Source organism: Dasypus novemcinctus, unplaced genomic scaffold (assembly GCF_030445035.2).
Source record: "Dasypus novemcinctus isolate mDasNov1 unplaced genomic scaffold, mDasNov1.1.hap2 scaffold_193, whole genome shotgun sequence".
NCBI lineage: Eukaryota > Metazoa > Chordata > Mammalia > Cingulata > Dasypodidae > Dasypus > Dasypus novemcinctus.
The window spans coordinates 95,052-103,692 of NW_026688170.1; positions in this window are offsets into that span (position 1 = coordinate 95,052).

Here is an 8,641-nt window from a genome sequence, read left to right on the forward strand (position 1 = left end):
TTTATTTATACATATTAATAAAGCTTACAATTCATACAAAGTATAAAAACAGTGGAATTTGGTATGATCACATAGTTGTGCATTCATAACTTCAATCATTATTGGAGCATTTCCATTATTTCAGTAATAATAAAAAACAAACAAGAAAATTCCTCACCTCTTAACCTCTCTATGATTCCCCTGCTGTTCATAGTTGCTATTTCTGGCTACTCTTGCAAAATTATTTATTAGTTCATTAAGTTGCTTTTTTGAGATGTATTCACATACACTATGATCTATCCAAAGTGTATAATCAGTGGCTTTTATTATAATCATAATGTTGTACATACAGTTTTTAGCACAATTTCTCAGCCTTTTCCATACACCATTGTCTGGATGCTGTATAATGCTCCTTTGGCCTCCTGAGCTCCAGAACAGCTGTTACAGACAGTTTCTGACTCTTCACTAGCTCTTTTGGAAGAGAAGTGAGTCCTGAATCTCCCTGCTCTGCCATCTTCCTGGAAATTCCCTTGCTAGTGTAAATATCTTTGGTATACATGGAACAAGATAACCTAGTACACATCTTCCTGACCAACCATGGAGAAAAGTTTTATATATTTTCCCACATGGAAAATAAGCAATCCAATATGATCTAAAGTTAGGTTAAGATTAGATCCAGAAAACCACCTTGAATGTCTCTCTGTTTGTATTTTTTTACCCTTTAAGGAGGTCATATAAGCATCAGCACATTGCCATTTTACAAGAGTCCATTAGTCTGAGAAAGAAGAAAGCATTCCTATTTAAATGATGTAACAATTCATGTATATTACTCCCAATTAAGTATGTTGAGTTTCCATTTTAAATATAACCTGAATATTGATGAAATCATGTTATATAAGTTTATCGTATTGGGAAAGAGATAATGCAGGCATTACACATGTAAGTGGGATACTTGTCATTGAGTGAATATCTAATTTAGTGATTTTCTTTGTTACATCAGTAAAAGTATCATTATTGGAGTCACTTTTAAGCTCTCAGTCTTTGAATATGGAAGTCCCATCTCTATTGTCTGAATCTAACCTGATTGATTGGTTTTATACAACCAATATATACAATCAGTCTTGTATATATCCAATTTTGGCCCTGTCTTATTACAGTTTTCTTGCATAAAGAAGAGTTTATAGTCACCAAATTATAAGTTGTGAAAAGCTAGTTAAAGCTTCAAATAAAGTGTCCCAATGCCAAATACATTTAACTTATTGATCTGTAACAAGGGCTGACTAATTTTTAACAGGATACTAAATATTTTTATTAAACATTTATCTCTTTTTTTTGACCAATGATCACTTTTGCCTGAATGGAACACTATTTTAGGTCCATCTTTATCATCTAGATATTGGCAAACCCAGCAATCAGTTAAATTCATAATGCTAGAAACCCTATAAATAACTGGAGTTGAGATAGATCTAACAGAGAAGTAGCAGTGATTAATAGCATTGCTTTTTAAATTTTTAAAATCACTTAATAAGTTGTTTCTTTGTAAATCAATCAATAATATTTTACACCATGCTTTAAAATTTAGGTAATCAAGACCACATTAATAATCCATAGTCATTTAGAGTGAGATTCCATTTGCTCAGAATTTTGCATTGTAAGCAGCATAATCACTGCATAGATATACTCTGAATGTATATTAAATTATCTCATTTATACTAATTCTTCTTAGAAAGGATATATTCTGTTTAGCTCTAGTTGGAGGTATCATAAATTAAAAATTAATTAAGCTTTACTGTATTTGAGAATAGCTTTGGCTTAATTACCAATACCTTCAGCCATTTGTTTTATATTTACATACATATACATGGGTAAGTCATATGTGGATGTGTTTATTCTTTTCATGAAGTCTATCTATAACAATCTACTGCTAGTAACAGACACACTATGTTGCTGTTTAAAATTGTCCCTCAGTTCTATTCTAAACTCATAGTTCAGTTTATTTTATTGCCCTCAACCTGTCATAACCAGAAGCAAAACACTGGAACTTTAAATTAAAACTCAACTCCACTTATCTAAAGGTTTGTTTATTCATACTCTTTTGCTGAAGGACTCATATGTATACATAAATCAATAAGTTAATCTGTGCAGTTTGACAGCAATATTAGAATCCCATGACCCTGTTATTCTTGAAGGAAGTGATGTATATTTTCTGGATAATTTAGAGAAATGTTGACCTTTCCAGCTATTTTTTTTTTAAATGAACAGTTCTTCCTTTTAAATAATTTATGAATTAATCTTTCTGAATTCACTGGTTTCTGAAACTAGTCCTAAGCAAAGTTCTGATGTCTAGGCAAATAATAGAGACTGTGTAATCCTGTCTAAGAAGACACTTCAAAGTGAATTAAACTGCTTTTCACTTGAGAGAAACAAACAATTCCCACCAAACCCTGAAAATGTTTGTCACACTGGACCTCCCAGAACAACTCCGCATTTTACTACAGAGCTTTAAAAAAGTTGTATTGGCTCTTCTGAAAGACTCTCAATGGACAACATCATCACCACCTATACCTGGAGAACAAGTGGTACATTTTTTACTTCAGTAGCAGAGAATATAACTACCAATTTCTATTTATCTGTAAAGAATATTTTTTAAAGATTTTTTTCTCTCCCCTTCCTGCCCCCCACCCCCAGTCATTTGTTCTCTGTGTCCATTTGCTCTGTTCTTGTTTTTGTTGGCTTCTGTTGACAGCGGCATGGGAATCTGTGTCTCTTTTTGTTGCATCATCTTGCTGCATCAGCTCTTCATGTGTGTGGTGCCATCCCTGGGCAGGCTGCACGTTCTTTCATGCTGGGCAGCTCTCCTTACAGGGCACGCTCCTTGCACATGGGGCTCCACTACACAGGGGACACCCCTGTGTGGCACGGCACTCCTTGTGCACATCAGCACTGCATGTGGGCCAGCTCCACACAGGTCAAGGAGGTCCGGAGTTTGAACTGTGGACCTCCCATGTGGTAGACAGACACCCTAGCCACTGGGCCAAGTCTGCTTCCCTGTAAAGAATATTTTAAGAGACTCTGAAAGAGCAGAGTAAGGATGAGAAGATTTAAGAGTATCTAAAATTTAAATAATAAATCTCTCTCACAGAATTTATCTCCTTAAAAGAAAGGTACTAAGTAACATATATGTGAATCCCCTACTTATATTTTGAAAAATCAGATATTTTTATTTAAGTGAAGGTGGAAATGAATTAAAATATGAAGGATAGAATTAAAAAACCAGCTATATAGCCAATTCAAATTACATTAAAGCCCAAACATGAACTATAAACAGAAGTGAAATTTTCCTAAAATGAGGTGAATATTCACTAAACCCCATCCCCTCCCCAAGTAGGTAAATTATATGAAGGAGAAGAATTCTATTTTTTTTTATTTTTTTATTTTATTGACTTTGTAATAATATTACATTAAAAATATATATGTGAGGTCCCATTCAACCCCACCCCCCACCCCACCTCTCCCCCCACCCCAGCAACACTCCCTCCCATCATCATGACACATCCATTGGATTTGGTAAGTACATCTTTGGGCACCTCTGCACCTCATAGTCAATGGTGCACATCATGGCGCATACTCTCCCCCATTCCATCCAGTGGGCCCTGTGAGGATATACAATGTCCAGTGATTGCCTCTGAAGCACCATCCAGGGCAGCTCCATGTCCCAAAGACGCCTCCACCTCTCATCTCTTCCTGCCTTTCCCCATACCCATCAGCCACCATGTCCACTTTTCCCAATCCAATGCCACCTCTTCTATGTGGACATTGGATTGGTTGTGTCCATTGCACCTCTATGTCAAGAGGAGGCTCAGATTCCACATGGATGCTGGATGCAATCCTCCCACTTTCAGTTGTAATCACTCTAGGCTCCATGGTGTGGTGGTTGTCCTTCTTCAACTCCATCTTAGCTGAGTGTGGTAAGTCCAATAAAACAGATTGTAGGTGCTGGAGTCTGTTGAGGCTCAGGACCTGGCTATCACATTGTCAGTCCAGAGATTCAAATCCCCTAAATATATCTTAAATCCCAACATTAACTGCACCTCCAGCACATTAGCATGAAAGTCTTATGAAGGGAGATCCCATCTGAGTCCAGATTCATCACACATAAACACCATTTCCAAAGAGGGGCCATCTGACCTGGTAGTTAACCCCATCGGCCATGACCATAACTCCCATGGGTCTCTTTAGCCCTCAAAGGAACCAATACCTGGGGGTTGTATCTGCTTTATCTGTCTCTCTGACTCTGCTCAGTTGTGCATAAGGGCAATCCTTCTGCCAGCCTCCAGACTCTTTTTTAGAAACTCGTAGCCATATAAACTCATTTCTCCTTTCCATTTCCCCCTTACTTTAGGTCAAACAGCATTTTAAAGTCATGTTATTTTATGTAGACAGGGATATTCTGCTGATCCGCATTGAACCTTCCGTATAAGGTCATTTTCCAGTTGCATCATCAGTTGGTAGTTGATAGTGGTCCCTCGGTGCCAGGGAGGCTCATCCCCGGGTGTCATGTCCCACGCTGGGGGGAAGGCATTGCATTTACATGCTGAGTTTGGCTTCAAGACTGGCCACATTTGAGTAACATGAAGGCTGACAGGAGGAAATTCCCAGGCACAATGTTGCTCTAGGCCTTGTTCTTATTTTAGGCTTATCAGCTCACAAGCATAGTCATTAGCATCAGGGGCTCACTGTTGAACCCTCACTCCCTCCTGGTCCCCGCCACTGCACCTGTCGCTGCTCCCCTAGGGACCACAACAGAGCACCACTGGCCAGGAACCCAGTACCCCCCCTGCTGTGGTTTTTAATTTTTACCACTATGAGTATATCCAAACATTACCATGCACCCTGGACATATGTTCTGTACAGCTCCCTGTCAGCCATATATCACCTGTCAATGGCATCCCATACCAGTATCCCTCCATTGCCATTGTTGAAACACTCTGTGATCCAGAACTCCCCGAAATTTGAAGCCCAATATAATGTCATGGTCCCTTACTAGGGAATGGCATATAGCGATGGGTTTAAAGGTTAGATAAAGAACACGTGTTTACTTGGAAAAAATTCTACATCCTATCTTTTTCTTTTTTTTTTTTCCCCCTAATTATTCAGCTTCTCTTCACAGGAGCCCTAGACCACAGCAATGCATATATATAATGTACAGCACTCCCATACATCCACCACAAAACCTTTTCCCTTCCACAGTGCTACTCTTACACCCTATTCACATCATATTTACTTAACGTGATGTATAGAGTCTGAGACACTAGCTTTCTAACAAGGTGACATCTGTGCTTACATTATGGTGCATACTTTAGGATACACAGTTTTTTACATTCTTAGTTATCCTATGTTTTACATTATGGTTTACATTATCAGTCTGTTATCTCCTATATGTTATGGTGTAATATTACATGTTTTATATCCATCCTTGTGTACTCTCATGAAACTCCTCTCTTACCCCCCAATTACCTTGGTTCCACACATTTAACATCCATTTTCCCTTCCACCTTGGTGCCCACAGTGACAGCCAACCTCCGTTTCCTGAGGAGCCACTTCCAGAGATAGATGGAATAGTGTTCAGGGCCTAACTTGCTCAACTGCCCCAATGCCCTGGGAGCCACCCTTTCTCTCGAGGGATACAGTTCCCTCTATTTGATGGCATTAGTCCTCTCCAGGATGTGGGTCCACCCCCACTCTCACTACTTGGGTTTCTACCCCATGGTGTCACCCACTCTGGCAGAATGAGCATTTAGACATTCCCCAGGAGCCCGTCCTGCATCAGACCCTCCCCTCCGAGCATTCTAAACAGGTAACCCTCTTTATTATATTTTGATATGATTTTCTCGGCATTTTACTCTCCACCAACACCTGACCCTCTCCTGTGTTCGTATGCTACCCCTCCCTCCCCCACTTTTGGGCAATGTTACCCATCCATCCCTCCCCAGCCACCCTCAAACCCGCAAAGCCCCAACCAAAGGCAACCCCTTGCCCCCCTTTTATCTCTTCTTTGTGTTCATACTTACCACCATCTCGTCTTAAATTCCACCCCTGCAGACATCGGCTCACATCCTTCCTCCACCCTCCGATTTCCTGTAAGCCTATCGTTCAGTCTCTTGCTATCTAGGGCAGCTTGGTTATTTCATATCATTGAGGTCATGTAGTATTTGTCCTTCAATGTCTAGGTTGCTTCACTCAACATAAGGTTCTCAAGATTCATCCATGTTATCACATGTGTTTGTAGTGTGTTTGTTCTTACAGCCGAGTAGTATTCCATTGTGTGTATATACCACATTTTATTGATCCACTCATCTGTTGATGGGCATTTGGGTTGATTCCAACTTTTGGCAATAGTGAACAATGCTGCTATGAACATCGGTGTACATATATCGGTTTGTGTCCTTGTTTTCAGTTCTGCTGGGTATATACCCAGCAGTGGTATTGCTGGGTCATATGGCAAATCTATGGCTAGTTTTTGAGAAACTGCCATACTGTCCTCCAGAATGGTTGGAGAGGGAGAAGAATTCTACATGAACTGAGATACTTTTAAGCTTCAGTATGTATGAAAACATAAAAATAAATTTAATGTTGCCAAAATAACCAGCTATATAGCCAATTCAAATTACATTAAAACCCAAATATGAACTATAAAGAGAAGTGAACTTTTCCTAAAATGAAATGAATATTCACTAAACCATATCCCCTCCCCAAGTAGGTAAATTATATTAAGGAGAAGATTTCTACATGGACTGAGATACTTTTACACTTCAATATGTATAAAAACATAAAAATAAATTTAATGTTGCTAAAATAACTGAGTTTTTAGGGTTACATAGTTAGAAATATATAATTCTACTCTTACAAACAAGTCAACTAGGAGATATAAGTTAGCATAATCATTTGAACTAGCTGCCTATATATTGGGCAGGACTTATTTTGTTTTTTTGTGTGTTTTTTTTAGCTTTTTTGAACATGTGAAACAAGCCATAAGATGTCCTTTTTTGTCATGGATGATACAGTCAATTTTAGGTCCCAAGGTTCAATGGCACAAAGATGGAAACTAGATTCCATGCATTTTTCTTTATCTTGTGTTTCATTCCTCTCAAACTCTCGGACAGCTTTAATTTTTTTTTTAATTTTTAAAGAAGCTTTAGATTATATAAATGTTGAATAAAAAATATAGGGGATTCCCATATTCCCCAACCCCTCACCCTAACCCTCCCACACTTTTCACATTAACATCTTTCATTAGTGTGGTAAATTTGCTACAATTGATAAACACATATTGAAGCATTGTTATTAACAATGTACTATAGTTTCTATTATAGCTTACACTCTGCCTTACCCAATTTTATAAGTTATGACCAAATGTAATGGCCTATAGCTGTCATTGCAATGTCATGCAGGAAATTCCAATGCCCCAAATGTCCCCATATTATATCTATTCTTCCCTCTCCCTCACTTCAGAACCTCTGGTGGCCACTATCTTTACATCAATGATAAAAGTTCTTCCATTGCTAGAATAATATTAAGTCTATAATAGTATAATACTAAGTCTACTTTAGTCCATTGTTCACTCCCCAGTCTTGAGAATTTCAGGATGGTGATCCCACTGCTTCTACTTGAGAGGGGGCTTAAATCCCAATGGGCAGATGGCTGACATCTTCTTGACTGGTATAAATGTTGCTACTAGAAGATGATGGCTGAGAATAGCCCTCATTTTCTTGGGATTGGGAGGCTTGTGTGATTTTATTATTTTCCTCTATGTCATTTCTCTGAAATCAGGAACATTAAAGCCCTCTTCTACATGTGTTGAGTTTTCTAGTATGGCTTTCCCAGGTATTTTCCCTTTATCATTTCCTTTATCTTCAGGAACCCAATTCTCACATCTGTTGTAATGCATTTTCACAAGGGGAGGATACATTTCATTGCATGAAGTACATTTCCCACAGAGAGCTAAGGAAATTTTAGGATCTTCTTCAGATGAGTCTGTATCACTCTCCCCTGCTTGATAAACAGTAACTTGATAAACCTGATCATCTTCATATGAGAGTTCTTGTCCTTCTTCACTAATCTTCTGAATCAAGAGATTCAACTTCAAATTATACACTGAATTGATCTGAAACTGAATCCTGATTCAACCAATCACCAGAATGTTCACTTATACCAGTATCAAGATCCAGATTTGATAGTCTCCATTGATTCACTCCTACAGAGTCTTTTACACCATATCTTCCTTATTATAGAACAAGACTTTCATCAGAGGAAAGGAAAATGCTAGCAGATTTGTGGTGCTTTCTCTGTTGTCCACCAGCTAAGTCTTCTGAATTTTCTGTCTCACTAATTACTCTCCTTTTAGATGAAGGTCTAAAAATCAAATTTGAGGATGAAGTTTTCTCCTCCTACACCTTTAGGACAGGGTCCCTTTGATGGCTGCCATCTTTTTTTTTAAGATTTATTTTATTTATTTCTCTCCCCTTCCCTCTCCCCTGCCCCAGTTGTTTGTTCTCTGTGTCCATTTGCTGTGTGTTCTTTATCTGCATCTGTTGTTGTCAGTGGCATGGGAATCTGTGTCTCTTTTTTGTTGCACCATCTTGTTGTGTCAGCTCTCTGTGCA